General features: G+C 41.2%; 1 protein-coding gene and 1 long non-coding RNA gene across 5 annotated transcripts in view; one reads left to right on the plus strand and one right to left on the minus strand.

Moving 5' to 3' along the window:
* LOC149124308 (uncharacterized) overlaps positions 1–12,804 on the minus strand; it is a 240,445-nt gene extending 227,641 nt beyond the window's left edge. Inside the window, exons 1-3 of one of the 3 annotated variants that reach the window (XR_016214649.1) lie at positions 12,017–12,367; positions 6,904–7,066; positions 3,433–3,728 (exon numbers count right to left, since the gene is read on the minus strand). This is a non-coding gene — a long non-coding RNA (uncharacterized LOC149124308). Of the gene's footprint in view, positions 1–3,432; positions 3,729–6,903; positions 7,067–12,016 lie in introns of those variants that run through there. The other 2 variants (XR_016214648.1, XR_016214647.1) reach the window with 2 other exon arrangements.
* MDFIC2 (MyoD family inhibitor domain containing 2) overlaps positions 1–17,527 on the plus strand; it is a 123,227-nt gene that overhangs the window by 11,835 nt on the left and 93,865 nt on the right. The gene's annotated exons all lie outside the window — the stretch shown is intronic.

Genomic DNA, 17,527 nt, shown 5'->3' on the forward strand with positions numbered 1-17,527 from the left:
TTTGAATACTGGCTACACTTCTGTTTTCTGCTAACTTAGCAGATAAAGGCTCAAGTAGCTGGGTTCCTGCCACCTGTGTAGGAGACCTAGCTTCGGTTCCCATCTCCTGGCTTCAGCCTAACCCAACCTTGACTGTTGAAGGAAGCTTGGGAGTGAACCAGCAGATAGGGCTAAAATCAAGGTGTAAGTAGGGGTGCATTCCTTCTTAAGGCTTTAGAGAAAAATCTGTATCTTGTACTTCTAGCTTTTAGAATCCACCCATATTCCTTGGCTTGTGGCCCCACATCCTTCTAACCTCTCCTGCTAGCAAGTTCCCCTCTCCCTCTCAAATACATAAATTAAAAAGCAACTTTCTGGCCTCTGAATTCTAGGTCAAATAACCAAGTGTTAAGTTCTATAACATAACTTGTACTATGACATAAAAAGCACATTTTGCCTCTATTTTACTTAAGGAAATCAGTCTAATCTGGAACTCTCCTGGATACAACTGGAGAAATTTCTCATGATTTTAAGGACTAAATGATAGTGCTAATTATAAGCCAAATGTAGGGGTGGGCATTGTGGCTTAGTGGGTAAGGCTGCTGCCTTCAGCACTAGCATCCCATATCCACAGTGGTTCATGTCCCAGCTGCTCCACTTCTGATCCAGCTCCCTGCTAATGGTCTGGGAAAGCAGCCAAGATGACCCAAGTGTTTGGACCCCTGCCATCAAGTGGAAGACCCAGAAGAAGTTCCTGGCTCCTGGCCTCGGCTTGGATCAGCCCTGGCAGTTCCAGCCATCTGGGGAGTATACCAGCAGGTGGAAAAATTGATCTCTCTTGCTCTCTCTGTAATTCTACTTTCAAAATAAATAAATATATCTTTACATCTTAAAAAAAATCAAATTTCATTTTCAAAAATACTTGATGGGAAAGGTTTTATGATTAAAGACTAATATATGGGGCCGGTGCTGTTGTGTGGCGGGCAGTGCTGGCATCCCATACGGGCACTGGTTCAAGTCCTGGTTGCTCCTCTTCCAATTCAGCTCTCTGCTGTAGCATGGGAGAGCAGTGGTGGATGGCTCAAATGCTTGGGCCTCTGCATACTATGTGGGAGACCTATAGGGAGCTCCTGGCTCCTGGCTTTGGATTGGCACAGCTCCGGCCATTGTAGCCATCTAGGGAGTGAACCAGCAGATGGAAGACCTCTCTCTCTGCCTCTGCCTCTCTGTAACTCTGCCTTTCAAGTAAATAAATCTTTAAAATAAGACTAATATACACAAAAAGATATACTGCAGCATGGTTTTTGAATTCCCTTATAAAATGAATAACCAAAAGCAGCACATGAGGTCCTCACACTTTGTCATAGAATGCAGTTTACAATCTTATTACACATCAGTGCCTCAGTTTAGTTTCATAAAAGCCATGTGTAGAAAGTGTTAGGCTTTTTCCAAGAATGATCCCAATTCCAGTGCTTTTTCCAACTCATATTCTGCTATGAAATATATGTGAAGATAGATATCAATAGCTCCTCATTTGTACTCTTATTTGACATCTAAAATGAAAGAACTCTTTACCTGGATTTTTATACACCTATTCTCAACAGAGTCATGCAGATTTAAATGGAAAAGAGGACTTAGTTATGAAATTAAAGATGCAGAAATTGACTTACATGTAAATTGTAGTGATTAAAAAATCCAGAATGAATTACAACTCTATAATATACTGCTGCATTCATTTTTAAGAGATAAAAGTTGCAGTTCAGCTTTCCTAATAGGCAGTCATTTAAGACACAAATTATAAGGATTAACCATTTTAATATCTATTGATATTGGTTAACTAAACAAAAACATAGCTGGAAAGGAAGGAAGTAGAAATTTTATTTTGCTTGCTTATCTTTGTGAAACAAACACTAAAAAACAAGACATATCACATCAATATGTGGGAAAAAATTAACTCCTGTGACAGAATCAACCATCATCTGATTAAGAGTAATATATTTTTGCATGAATAAGATATCAAAAACCTACAAGCCTAGGAATATCTGGATGCCAAATATAACTTTAATTTTCAAATATGCATCTGGTCATACCATCTTAACATCAATAAAATAATATTACACACATTGTCGCTCCCCGTCTTCGTGGAGGAACGACACAGGACCCTGCGCTGTTCTTTCGTCTGCTCGGCCCTCCCCGGGTTTGCTGCTGGTTCTTCCCGGGTTGGCTACCGTCCCTCCACCTCCGTGGAAGGGCGGTTCCCCCTGCCACATTCCCCACTTCGGCGGGGGAGCGGCACACCGCCAGCCGGCTCTCTCGGGGGCTGCACAGGTGTTCCCTCAGTTGTTCCCCGTGCATGTTGTCTCTCTCCTCCTTTATAGTCCTCTTCCACCAATCCCAACTCTGCTACCCACACGCCGAGTACGCTGCTCTCCTCCAATCAGGAGCAAGATCAGCTCCTGCAGCTCAGTCAATCAAATTGGCGAGAGGCAGCTGTGTAGAAGCTGTTTCTCCCTTCTCAGCGCCATATTGTGGGAGAGCAGATGCATAGAATAAGTCTTAATTCCAGTAACTTAGTCTAGTCCGAGTTGCTCCCCACACACATATCTGCCTTCTCAGATTCAGCAAGTAGCTACCCATCATCAACCTTGGTTGTCATCCTGATTTTCCTATTTTTAAAATTTAATTTATGTCTTTTATTTCTTTGAAATGTGGACAAGAGAGACTAAGACAGAGAGACAGGGAAAAGTCTCCCCTCTGCTAGTTCACTCCTCAAATGTCTCCAGCATCCAGGAATGGAACTCCAAAACTAGTATACAAGAACCCAGTCTAAGTCTCCAATGTGAGTGGCAGGGACCTATCCATTTAAGCCAATACCTGTTGCCTCCCAGGGTGTACATTAGCAAGAAGCTGGAACATAGAGCAGACCCAGGGCTCAAAGTCCGGCACCCTGATATGGGAAGCAAACATCCCAATTAGCAGTTTAACCAGTGTGTCAAACACTTGGCCCTGATTTTATTTTCTATGCTTACAATTAAAGAAAAATCTTTGGGCAAGTGTTTAGCTTAATTGTTGAGATTCTGGTTAAGGTGCCCATATCCCACATCAGAATGCCTGGTTTCAACTCTCTGATCTGACTTTTTTTTTTTTTTCAAGTGGAAAATTATTTTCTCTTTATTTTTCTAGAAAAATTTATTTAATAAATATAAATTTCGAAAGTATAACTTTTGGATTATAGTGATTTTTCCCCCCATAACCACCCTCCCACCTGCAAACCATCCCATCTCCTACGCCCTCTCCCATCCCATTCTTCATTAAGATTGATTTTTAATTATCTTTATATATAGAAGATCAATTTAGTATATACTAAGTAACGATTTCAACAGATTGCACCCACATAGACACACAAAGTATAAACTACTGTTTGAAAACTATAAAAAGAGATTTTTTAAAAAGATTTATTTATTTGAAAGAGTTACACAGAGAGAAGAGAGGCTGAGAGAGAGAGAGAGGTCTTTCATCTGATGGTTCACTCCCCAGTTGGCCACAACGGCTGGAGCTGCGCAGATCCGAAGCCAGAAGCCAGGAGCCTCTTCCGGGTCTCCCACGCAGGTGCAGGGTTCCCAAGGACCTGGGCCATCCTCCACTGCTCTCCCAGGCCATAGCGGAGAACCGGATCGGAAGTGGAGCAGCTGGGTTTCAAACCGGTGCCCACATGGGATGCCGGTGCTTTAGGCCAGGGCGTTAACCCACTGCGTCAGAGAAAGAAGATTTACCATGCCAAACCTGGGTGTGTCACTTTAGGCACGCCCTTAACCCTGAAGAACTGAACAGAGCTCTCTGGCCACACCCACCACAAGCCTCTAGAGAGTCACTGAAAGCAGACAGTACACTTATCTACAGAGTCATAGTACAATGAAAAAAAGGGGCCACCGTGGAAAAAAAAAAAAAAAAAGAAGAAGAAACTAACGAGTATCTCCACAAACGCCGAACAACAAATGCTTTCTTTATTCTAGTTTCCTACTAATGCAGACTCTGAGAACAGTGGTAACGGTGAGTTCCATCTCCCAGGTGGGAGATATGAGTTCCCAGCCCTTGTTCAGGCCCCAGCCCAGCTCTGGACAATGCGGGTATTTGGGGCATGAACCAGAAGGTTGGAGCTCCATGTGTCTGTCTCTCAGGCTGTTTGTGTGTCTCTGTCTCTCAGATAAGTAAAAAATTTTTTAAAAACTTGTCCCCTTAAATCCTAAAGTTGCAGAAATTAGCAAAGACTAAGGCACCATCCTGTAATAGCCTTAAACCAAAGGAAACAAAGTCTTTCAGATGGTCATTATGTTCAGTCACTTTGGTAGTCAGAAGCTCGTGAGTTAATGATAATTCTTTTTAGTCAAAGTTTTTCTTAAAATAATCAAATAATATCTTACAAATTACCTGATTTTGTAGTGCATATTCCACAAATGGAAAAAAACAAATACTTAAGGAAAGATTTGTTAATATTTTATTTATTTATTTATTTAAAAGGCACAGCAACCTCACACACACACACACACACACACACACAGAGAGAGAGAGAGAGAGGGAGAGAGAGAGAGAGAAAAGAAAGAAAGAGAGAGAAATCTTCCATCTACTGGTTCAGCAACAGCTGGGGCTGGGCCAAACTCCATCCAGGTCTTCCACATGGATGATAGGAACTCAAACACTTGAGCCATCATCTGTTGCCTCCCAGAGTGCACAAGCTGGATTGCAGGCAGAGTAGCCAAGATTATAGAATGCAGGCACTTGATTATAGAATGCAGATGCTCCAAGTGGTGGCTTAACCCACTTGTGCCAGAAGATCCACCCCAGGAAGGAAAAACTTGTCATTTTACATAAGGGAAGGAAACTAAGTAAAATATCTTTCAACCTTGAAGAAGGAATTTAATCCAACTCAAAAAATCCTGATTACACAAGTATATCTATTGCTCCACAAGGCACCAAGGCATATGTAATACTAAGCATCTGTAATTCTGATTAATCAACTGAAACTACAGACATTACATGAATTTATCTTCAGCAATAGGAACAACTACATGAATAACCTCGGGGGTAACCAGAAGTACAGTCTAATTATAGCCCTCTAATGGCTCAAATAACTAAACTCCTCTAATTTCCAACTAAGACATCCAGTCTTTTTGTAGTTTAGGGCCATTATTTTACAAATTCTACCTCAACTTTCTCTAGCATATTTAAGTAAAAAGGTAAGCTCTTGGGTTAATTTTTTATATTCATGAGGACTCTTTTAACAAAAGTAATTACCTAAAACCTGGCATGCATTTGTGCGATCATTAAAACAATCCAATATTAAATCTGACAAGCAGAACATCGTGTTATTACAAACTTAGTTTGTTTACCTTTAAAAAGTAAGCAGAATTAACAGAGAAATAGATTTCTAACATTTCAGAGGAATTTTTTGATAGGGAATAATATATTCTCTAATTAATCAGTCAGCATTGATTAAACCACTGTGCACTGCAGGATATTGGTTCACACATCACCAAGACTAAATCAAAGAGGCAGATCACGTGGCATTTTACTAGTCATGTGAAAGACATTTACTCTAAGGGCAATGGGAAAACACTGAGTGACATCAAGCATAGAAAGGCTATTACTTTGCAATATTAGATTGTTTTTTTAAAAAAGATCACTCCAGCTGCAGTTTAGATTAAAGAGAAAAACTGGATTGATAGCAGATAGGATGGCTAATAGCAGCCCAAGTAAGACTAAAAATAATAACATAAATAAATAAGCCAAAGAAAAATTCTGTGAACTCACCAAAAATTAGAATTGTCAGAACTTTCCAGTAACTTAGTTGTGAGAATAAAAGATTAACATTAACAGGTACAGTGATCAAGCTGCTGCGTAAATGATCATATTCTTTACTCAGGAACACCAAAACATATGCAGAGTAGATTCTACTTGGTATAATTAACTAAATTTTTAAAAATTATCTTATTTAGAAAAGTACATTAACCAATGTCAAGGTATAAGATGCGATGGGTTCTAGAAATTGGAGCTCAGTGTTTCTTGAATGTCGGTTACCTAAAATCAGTTTATTACATTTGCTGGTAGGGTTTGGAAGCATTAGTCAATACAGGGGTACATCAAAAAGTTAATGGGAGAAAAGGAATTAAAAGATGAGTTTACTTTAGTGCAAAAAAAAAAAAAAGAGACTCCACACATAACTTTTTTCTTTTTAAGAAAATGTAAAATTAAAAACAGCTTTTTCATTTTTTTAAAGAAGCTCACAATCTTTTGTTTCTTTATAAAATGAAAGTAAATATTAAAATAAAATGGTTTTCTGAATGGGTCACACAAAAGACCTAACTATATACTATATGCAACAGATACATCCAAATGAAAAGATTTGAGAAAAATGTAATTTTTTCATATTATGTTTTCCACGAACTTTTTCTAGATGCCTAATAATAAGGAAATATTATGGTTATTCTGTTTCAATCTCTCACTCAGGGAGACAACAACAAATGCATACGTTTCAAATTAAGTTTCAAACCATTTCATGTTGCAAAATATGAATTAATCAGGGGTTTATGTGATAGGGAATCTGTGGCCCAGTGGCTAAGTCACTGCTTGGAATGACTGCAACCCATGCTGGAGTGCCTAGCTCAAGTCCCCTCTCTGCTTATGATCCAGCTTCCTGCTAATGTGCACCCTGGGAGGCAGCAGGTCACAGGTCAAGAGCTTAGGTCCCTGCTACTCATATAAGGGACCTAGATGAAGTTCCAGGGTCCAAAATTCATCTTGCCCAGCCCTAGCTGTTGCAGGTATTTGGAGAGTGAACTAGTGGATGAAGGTTCATATTTCTCTCTCTCTCTCTCTCTCTCCCTTTAAAATAAATAAAGCTGAAAATAGCAAGGCTTTCACCCTTACCCACTGTAAAAATTCTGTTGCTTTGGATGAATTTTTGATATAAGACACTCCAAATTCTGTTGTCTTCAACAAGTTGATGCACATGGCAGACAGTCTTCAGTGGTATACAAAGTAGCAATGGTGTGTACAAGTCAGGACTAGTTAAATCTTCACACAGTTTAGACTTAGTATTTCCATGAACATAAAGAAATATGATGAGCAAGTATGAGAAGCAAGCAGGAAATAAAGTAGGGGCACATTTCTATTAAACTGTATTCATTTTTATAAAAATATGACCTTATACCAACACCAAAATGCAACATCAACACCTAAGACATTCAACACAAATCAAGACACCATGCATCAAAAAAACATAGCACTTTAAAATATTTCCATTATAGTGTTTCTTCCACTGTCAACAATGCAGTTGAAGAGCTCAGTCTTTGGAACTACACGTACCTATATTTGGTATCTGGAGTAACTGCTTATTACATGTTGATCTTGGTCAAATCACTTAACACCACTGAGCCTCAATTTTCAAAGCTATCAATCAAAAATAATTACAGCTGCCACAGAAGGCATAATTGGTTGCCTCCCCTATATTCATTCTCCCATTCTTCTCAAGGAATCTCAATTTTACTCAAGAATCCATCCATCTCTGTGCATTTCTAAAGATCTCAAGTGGGCTGAATTCTGATTTGCCTAATTTGATTAAGGTGGTACCATTGCTCTTGCCAGTGATCCTGTTGGCAACAGCTTGTGAAATAATTTGGGATAATGAGACAAGAGGGGCCATCTGCTAGGAGTTTCTAATGAAGGCTTTTGTTTTGTCTTATTTCGGTTGGGGAAAATTGGGTTGGCTGGTTATTTCATTTTGGTTTCACTTTGTTTTTTTGTTTTGTTTTGTTTTGGTTTTTGCTCCTGAGAGAGTTTATAAGAAAAGACACTCTCCTCTTTTGAATATGATCAAATCTTTAAGTACTGCTTCAAACTAGGGAAGCCATTTTACAGTCATACGGGAAATCAGAGCATTAAAGCCACAAATACAAGCTAAAATGCCAAAGGAAAAACAATAGAAAAAAATCCGGCTCCTTAAAAGTGTTGCTGAGCACAGACTTCATCAAGCTTCTAGTCACTTCACTTCTAAAATTAATAGATAAGTAATAAATCATCTTTCTAAATTCAAGTTGGAATTTTCTGTTATTTACAGCTGAAAATATCCTAAGTGACCAAGCTACTTGGCAGAACGAGTGATGTATCAAGAGGTCTTATCACCCAATAATAACAACTATTATGATTATATTTTTTATCAGTCAGTTTTTGAGTCTCTCTTTTCTTGACCTGGTTGAAATGATCAGGGAATGTGAACTTTCTTATTTCTCTTATGTTCCCTTATACACCTATAGTATTATCTGTCAATAATAAGTGCTTTGTCAAATGGAAATTGAATTGAATCTAACTACAAGGTTTACTCAGGAGCTATGATGGACAAGTTTTGTTAGCAAAAAGATAATGTTTTCTGTTAAAGTGAGCATTTGGCATAGTGATTAGACACTCTCTCATTTCCTATCAGAATACCTGGGTTCAAGTTTCAGCTCTGTTCCCAATTCCATCTTTTTGCTAATGAGCACCCTGACAGGCACCAAGAAATGATTCAAGTGGTTGGGTCTTTGGGTCTTTTCCAACTATGTAGGAGTCCTGGAAAATGGTCCTGGCTTCCACCTGGCCCAAACTGTACTGTTGTGAGCATTTGAGGAATGCACAGGCGATGGAAGATCGAGCTCTCTCTTTCAAAAAAATAAATAATTTTAAAAAGAGAAGGTTTACAAAGACAGCACTAGAAAAATTTAATTGTCATTCTAATGTGCCTGGGAAAGCAGTGGAAAATGATCCAAGTGCTTGGCCTTTGCACCCATGTGGGAAACCCAGAAGTTCCTTGCTCCTGGCTTCAGAATGGCACAGCTCTGGCCGTTGCAGCCATTTGGGAGTGAACCAGTGGATGGAAGACCTTTCTATCTCTCCTTTTCTCTGTCTGTGACTCTTCAAATAAATTTTTTGAAAAATTGACAAATATTAAAAATTAATTTGACAATTGCCAAAGTACATCCTTGATTTCACATTCATAGTTTGGAATTGACAGCTTGAGACTGTTTGTATGCTCCCTCGTTAATCAGATGAATTTGCCCTTCTTTATGGCTTTAAAAGCCTCTTTGGGCCTCAGTGTGCAATATTAAAAAAACCAGTGTACTAGAAATTAAAAGTAGCACAGCTAATTTCACCAATTAGTAAAACACAGACAAGATCAGGTTTCTTCCTTTCTTTTCCATAAGTTTCAGAGACTCATTATTTTTTTCCTTAAGACTGTCAGGATGAGTAGTAACATAAATTTTATTTATTTATTTATTTTTAATTTGACAGGTAGAGTTATAGACAGTGAGAGAGAGAGACAGAGAGAAAGGTCTTCCTTCTGTTGGTTCACTCCCCAAATGGCCGCTACGGCCGGAACTGCGCTGATCCGAAGCCAGGAGCCAGGTGTTTCTTCCTGGTCTCCCATGAGGGTGCAGGGTCCAAGGACTTGGGCCACCCTCCACTGCACTCCCAGGCCACAGCAGAGAGCTGGACTGGAGGAGGAACAACCAGGACTAGAATCAGGGCCCATAAGGGATGCCGGCGCTGCAGGTGGAGGATTAACCAAGTGAGCCATGGCGCCAGCCCCCAGTAATATAAATTTTAAACATCTTATTACTTCTAGTGAAACAGAATACTGTACTGGAAAGTGAAAATGGGAAATAAAGGAACAGATCTACAAAAAACAGTTTGATTTGGCTGAAAAAAAAAACACAAGCAAATTCCATTTTATATCACTGCAGCACTCAAGGGAAGCACAGGTGGTTTGCTTTTGCAATCTCTAAAATTCAGAATTTCCTTTGATAAGAAACATAGGTAACATCACAATAGTAAGACTGGAAACATTTGCGACTTTGTCACCAACAAAATTCAATGATTTTCATACCAATTGTCATATCATAAAATCTCACTCATTCTAATCCCAACATAATTCAAATTCTTACTACCTACTGTATTGATAGGTATAGACATATATTTCTATATCAAGATTTAAAAAATATTTTGGTGAGGCCTGCACTGTAGCATAGAGGGTAAAACTGCCACCTGAGACTCTGAGACACCAGCATCCCACATGAGTGCTGATTTGTGTCCTGGCTGCTCCACTTCTGATATAGCTCTGGGAAAGCAGCAGAGGATGGCCCAAGTACTTGGGCCCCTGGCACCCATGTGGGATACCCAGATGAAGCTCCTGGCTCCTGGTTTCCCTCTGGCTAAGTCCTGGCATTAGAGCCATTTGGGGAGTGAACCAGCTGATGGAAGAGCTCTCTCCCTGTCTCTCCCACTCTCTCAGAAACTGCCTTTTAAATAAAGGAATACTTTAAAAAAAAAATTTTGGTAACTGTGTGTATAGTTTTTCTTTGCAATACTATGAATTATAGTTTATGTATTTGAGAACATTATTCTGAAAATTCTTCATGGATTTCACAAGACTTCCACAAATAATGTTAAGGACATCTGAAAGGAACACAATGAGTGAAAGTTTTCAAAACTGTGAAATGTTGGGGTAGGGAAAGAAGGTGGCTAACACTGAACTTTCTTCCTGCCCATCATCTTAACAGTCTACTTACTTTTTGTTTCATACCACAAAAGTTGAAGTCCTGGAGTCACATTACCTATGAACGGCCTTTACTTAGTTCAAAAAGTTAAAATCCTTTTTATTCTCTCATTAAATACCTTTTTAAAGGTTTATTTTTAAAATTTATTTGAAAGACAGAGTTACAGAGAGGGAGGGAGAGAGAGAGAAAAATATCTTCCATCTGCTGGCTCATTCCCCAAATAGCCAAAATGGTCAGGAGTTTAATCCAGGTCTCCCACATGGGCGCAGAGGCCCAAGCACTTGGGCCAGCTTCTGCTGCTTTCCCAGGTGCGTTATCAAAAAGCTGAGTGGGAGATGGAGCAGCCAGTTCTCCAATCAGAGCCCATACGGGATGCAGGTGTAGAAGGTGGTGGTTTAACCTGCTGTGCCACAACTCTGGTCCCTACACACTCTTTTTTTAAAAAAAAATATTTACTTATTTATTTGAAAGGCAGAGCTACAGAGAGGCAGAGTCAGAGCCAGAGGCAAGTCTTCGATCTGCTGGGTCACTCCCCAAATGTCCACAACTGCCCCGAGCTGCACCAATCCGAAGACAGGAGCCAGGAGCTTCTTCCGGGTCTCCCATGCAGGTGCAGGGGCCTAAGCACTTGAGCCATCTTCCACTGCTTTCCCAGGCCATAGCAGAATGTTGGATGGGAAGTGGAGGGGCCGGGTCTCAAGCCAGAGTCCATATAGGATCCCAGCATTGCAGGCGGCGGCTTTGCCCGCTACGCCACAGTGCTGCACGCCCCCCCCATACTTTTTAATCATAAATATTCTAAGCCTATTACTGAAAAGTCAATTGTATAGGTTTCTATCAAGACGATTCTACCTTCAAAGGAAAATATTTAAACTGATACTTTTCATTACAAATTCAACTGTGAAATCGTTAAAAAAATAATTCTTTCCTTTATCTGCAAACGATGTGTGTATGTGTGTAATCAAAGATATAATTTTACATGTACATCATGAAAAAAACATTTGGAAATAAATGTGTTTCTGTCAAATAATTAGGATATAGAAATATTTCTCAGAGGAGAAAATTCATCCCAAAGCAACAAAGACACAAAAACAATTTGACATGAAAATTAGTTACAAGTTTTGAGACTCCCATGGCTAAAACAAGGGTTTCAGCACCAGCGGTGGCTCAGGGCCCTGGCCTGTATAGAAACAACGGGGGGCTGCACAGGCGCCACTGCCAGAACGCTGCTTGGACCTGCTGCATCCCCCTGACCTACGCCTCTAACCGCCACCACAACCTACGCACCCTGCCCTGCTGGCTCCCGCCGGCCTCGCTTTGCTGAGGCGCGGGCAGCCCGCCCCGTGCTCTCCCGCATCCCGGGGGAAAGCAGCCTCCGGCAGCCCTGGTTGCTCCGGCGCACGACGCGAGCCCCCACGGCACCGCGCAGAAGACAAGTTCAAGGCGCTTACTTCCAGCTCCTGGGCGAGGAGGGCGTTCCTCGGAGCCCCGGGGGCACGAGGCAGGAGGCAGGAGACAGGCGGCAGGCGTGAAGAGCCCAGCGAATGACAGGGAAGAGGACCGGCAACCCTGGTGGAGCTGCAGCTGAGCCCTCAGGCTCCAAATACCCGGATGTACGGCGCCTCTGTACCAAGGCCGGAGTTCAGGGTACTGCCGCCAAACTCTGTGTACCTCAGGCTCCGTCCACATTGCTCAGAGTACCTCACACAACGCCAGTCTGTGGGTATAGTTTTTACACGGGGTAGGTTTGGGACTCACAACAAGGAAAACACCCAGCACGGGGTCAGCGCACATGCAGCTTTTTTGCTACCCCCCCTCCCCCACACGCACACGTTGGTTGAGTCCAGGGCTTCCGCTAGGATAGCCAGGGCCGCTGGGTACTGAGGCCTGGTTCGGCTCGCGGGCGAATGGCCCAGTGGTCCGTGTTCCGGGTAGAGACACCTCTGAATGCTAACTTCCTGCCAGGGCCTGGGCCTTTTACGTGAGGGTTAGGACAGGGCACCGTTAAGGCGGGCTGAGGCCCGCTTCTGGCACGAGGAGGTTAAACTTGTGCTCAAAATGAAGGCTGAGGCCACAGAGAATGACAAGCATGAATTCACTGCAAATGTGTCTCAAATCAAAGGAGTCGACACGCAGGACTTTGAATTCCAGCCCCATCTTTCACTTGTTTCACATGCACTGTATTATGGATAGTGATATTATTCTTGGCAATACGGAGCCACAGTGATTGAGATGACTGTGGGCCAGGTGCGGTGGTAGAAGCTGGAGCTGCCAAGCCCAGCAAGGAATGGAGAGTGAGAGTTCTCAAATGCCCAGACACTATATATTATAAATAAGCAGTTTAACACGATTCCTACCAATAGGAGGAAGGAAAAACACAAGGTGTTCTATCTCCCTTAATCTCTTCAACAACCCTGTAAGGATTGTTATCTCCAGTAGGGAAAAGGAAGCCTGAACTCAGAGACATGCGTACTTCACCTATTGTGGCACTATTACAAGGCAGCACAGAGTTACAAGTCTAATAGGAGTGGTTGAAATACAGAAAACTTGTCCTAAATAATAGCTTTATATTATATTAATGTTTACCTTCTTGAAGAAGGAGATATTTTATTCAGCTTTGAAACTATCACAGTTTGGATGTGATAAGTAATGCTTAAATGAGTGAATCTTAGAAATAAAGTAGGGATATTTCAAAACATTGGATATAATTTAAGTAAGAGGTGAAGGACGACACAACGGGAAATATTGGACTCCTCCGTCATTCCAGGAAGCCAAAAACAAGAATCTTGCAAGAAGGGTATAAAACATGAGCAGAGGGGCAGGTGTTTGACCTCATGGTTAGGACGCCTGCATCCCATACCAGAGTACCCAAGTTCAATACCTAGCTTCCTCTCCTGATTTCAGTTCCCTGCTAATGGTAGATCTTGGGAGGTAACAGTGACTGTTCTAACAACTGGGTTCCTGCCACCAACATGGGAGACCCGTATTTAATTCCTGCTTCTCAGCTCCCCTCCTATCCCCGCCCCAGCTGTTGTGAGCATTTGGATAGTGAACCAGCAGATGATGTGATAGCACTCTCTCTCTCTCCTTCTGTGTGAGTGTGTGTATGGGTGTGTGTCTCTGCCTCTCAATAATAATGAAAAAAGCTAATATTATTCAAAATTTAGTGAGCATCTATTATGTGACTCACAAATACACTAAATCTTGGAACTATTTCTAATGTGCTGTCAGTCATTCCCAGGGGTGCTGTGTTAAAGAGAATTCTGAGTGGGATAAATGTAGCAAGTCTGTCCTGAGTTAACAGAGAAGAGAGAGTGACATTTGCCAAGGATTTGTATTTCCAGGCACTGATGGTCCTGGGACTGTGCTAAAGATATTATCCCTCCTCAGCAGAATCTCAAATGTTATAGGAGATAAGGTCAAAGAAACAGAAAAGTACAATATAATGTGAAAAGGTCAAGAACAGAGCTATGTACAAGATGCTGAGTCAGTATGGAGAAGGGAGGTAGAAATCTTTTTTGGAAAAGTTCATGGGGGAGCCGGCGCTGTGGTGCAGGGGGTTAAAGCCCTGGCCTGAAACGCCGGCATCCCATAAGGGTGTCAGTTCTAGTCTGGGCTGCTCCTCTTCCAATCTAGCTCTCTGCTATGGTCTGGGAAAGCAGTGGAAGATGGCCCAAGTCCTTGGGCCCCTTCACTCACGTGGGAGACCCGGAAGAAGCTCCTGGCTCCTGATTGGTGGAAGCTCCAGCCATTGTAGCCATCTGGGGAGTGAACCAGTGGATGGAAGACCTCTCTCTCTGTCTCTACTTCTCTCTGTAACTTTGTCTTTCAAAAAATAAATAAATAAATAAATAAATAAATAAAATAGGCCGGCGCCATGGCTCAATAGGCTAATCCTCGGCCTTGCGGCGCCGGCACACTGGGTTCTAGTCCCGCTGGATTCTGTTCCGGTTGCCCCTCTTCCAGGCCAGCTCTCTGCTGTGGCCCGGGAGTGCAGTGGAGGATGGCCCAAGTGCTTGGGCCCTGCACCCGCATGGGAAACCCAGAAGAAGCTCCAGGCTCCTGGCTTCAGATATGCCCAGCTCCAGCTGTTGTGGCCATTTGGGGAGTGAACCAGCAGATAGAAGACCTCTCTCTCTCTTTGCTTATGCCTCAAATACATAAATTTTTTTTTAAAAAAGGTTCAGAACTTGATTTATTAGTTATAGTAATAACAGCATACAGTGGGTGCTTACAATTTGCCCAGCATTGTCCTAAGAAGTACTTACATGTATTAAGTCACTGAATTGTCTAAAAAAATCATTACTATTATTACTCCCATTTTGTAGATGAGAAAACTGAGCTCCAGATAACTTAACTTGCCCAAGATTTATACCTGGTAGGTGGGTGAAATGGTTTCAAATCCCAGTCTGGCCCCAGAACTGTAGCTGTTAACCACTAAAATATGCGAAAAGTATATTTTTATTATAAAATTGTTTTAATTTTAGTATTATTAACTTACTTTAATATTAAAAACTGTTTTCTCTTTACCTTTGTAAGAAATAAATAATTTAGAACTACAGTGATTTAAGTTTAACCATAATAAGATTGTCAATGAAACTTCAAAAGCCCATTGATCAGCTATATTAGTTCTGTTTGTTTTTCCTTTTTGTCATTCTTCAAATACAGAAGTTGTTCCTTTTTTGTTTCTTTGCCTTTGTTCTCAGAAAGGTTAATAGAGTTTTGTTGGAAACATATGAAGAGTTAAATGGAAGTTTTACTAGTTAATAATTTGGAATCAGGCTAACTTCACTGTATTAAATTATAAGGCAGGATTACAAAAATAAATCATAGAGACTAACAAGTGCTAACATCATAGCCTTGTCAAAATTACTATTAAAACTTTTCTTGCTAGTTAATATTCATTGAGTCTCCCTAATAGATAAAACGTATAAATGAAAAACAACACAACTTTTGCTTCCATGGAATTCAACTAGAGCAAAGTAACAGCTTTCATAGCTGCACTGATTGAAAACTACCTTAACTGGAGTTTAATACCAAGTTCATTCCAAGATTTTAAGAAGCCAATAGCCAGGAGACCGCGTTGTAGTACAGCAGGGAAAGCTGACACCTGTGATGCCAGATGCCCTGTGGACGCTGCTCTGCTTCCCACCCAGCTCCCTGCTAATGGCCTAGGAAAAGCAGTGGAGGATATCCGAAGTGTTTGGGTTCCTACCACCCATGTGGGAGACCCAGATGAAACTGCTGGCTCCTGGCTTCAGCCTGACCCAGCTCCCCTTCTTTGTCTGTAACTCTGATTTTCAAAATAAATGTCAATCTTTTTTTTTTTTTTTTAAGCCAATAACCAGTATCTCTGCCACCCAAAATTGTCCTAAGCCCTTTTGTATGACATTGGGATGGTGGGAAGACTAGAGATCAGGGATCAGAAGTGACGAAAATGATCTCTGACCAGATCACTAACAGCATATATATAAATGAGTTGGTTTTTCACATTTTACACATTCTTTTAAAAAATAATACTCATCAAACAGATTTAGCAAATGTTAACATTTGGCCAAATCTACCTTTTCATTGTTTCTTTTCCTTTTTCTTTTCATTTGAGGAATAAGAACCACATACTCTTCATTCTCTTACTCTGTATGAAATCAGGATTCTAGCTGAATTCAAAACTCCTGGAAATACCAACATCCAAACACCAAGTCTTTTCATAATAGCTACAAAAAGCCTGACCCAGCTTTGAATCACATTGATCTGTCCAAGCACCAGGTACCTGTGGGAAACAATTATGACTATCATACAGATGCGATTTGCTTTTTTAAAATTATTTATTTCTTTTGAAAATCAGAGTTTCAGTGAGAGGGAGAGAGACAAAGAGAGAGAGACAGAGAGAGATATTCCATCTACTGGTTCACTCCCCGTGTGACTGCATAGGCCTGGCAGAGTTTCATCTAGATTGCCCACGTGGGTGGCAGGGGCCCAACACTTGGGCCATCTTCTGCTGCTTTTCCCAGGCCATTAGCAGGGAGCTGGATTGGAAATGGAGCAGCTGGGACATGAACTGGTACCCACACAGGATGCTGTTGTCACAGATGGCAGCTTTACCTACTACACCACAACTCCAGACCCTCATACAGATAAGATTTGGAAAGGCTCAGACATATGGTGTTTGAACCCTACTCTCTGTAGTGCTGAGATTGCTCAGCGATGCTGCATGTGGGATTCAAACCCTACCTTCAAGGCACAGGTTCTCTGCCCCATTGTCTATCATCCAGGAAGCATGACATTATCCATCAGTCTGGTCAGTAACTATCCAGTTTCAGCTTCTGCCAAGTCCAGGCCCTATTTATTCAACAATTATTGAACATTTACTATCTGTCAGGCATAGTGTGTTGAAAATACAGACTAATCAAAAAGCAATCAGTCAGAGGAATGCATGATTTCACAAGGCTCTTATAAGTCTATTTCAGTGTCTTTCTTTCTCAAAAAGCTCAGATTCACAGGCATCTCATGCCACAAGACTACTTATGTACCCAACAACCTAGTGCTACTGTTGGTGGCATGATAAATATATTGTTTGATTAATAATCATCTCAAAACCATTGATGGAGAGAAGTGTACTGAGGTATAAATCATACTTAAATGGTATGTCTGTCCAAGAAGGCTCTCATTCCAAGTCAGGTATGGTCACGCACAGTGTTCCGGGTGTTAAGTATGATCAAGGGGCCAACTACACAAGAACCACCCAAGATGCTTTTTAAAACTAGACATATATTCAGTCACTCCAAGATATGAAAGATACGATGAACTAGACTTTCTGGGGCCAGGATGAAAGATTCTGTGCAAGAATTTTGGAGAGCTTCTGGAGTCAGGGAAAGGTTTGCAGAGAAGGGGATTGTTGGAACTCAGTTCCAAAGAAAGAAAAGTTAACACATGAGATGGGGCAAAGATCAATGATGCTGAAA

Source organism: Oryctolagus cuniculus, chromosome 10 (genome assembly GCF_051225735.1).
Source record: "Oryctolagus cuniculus isolate XC-2025 breed Fujian yellow rabbit chromosome 10, ASM5122573v1, whole genome shotgun sequence".
Classification (NCBI taxonomy): domain Eukaryota; kingdom Metazoa; phylum Chordata; class Mammalia; order Lagomorpha; family Leporidae; genus Oryctolagus; species Oryctolagus cuniculus.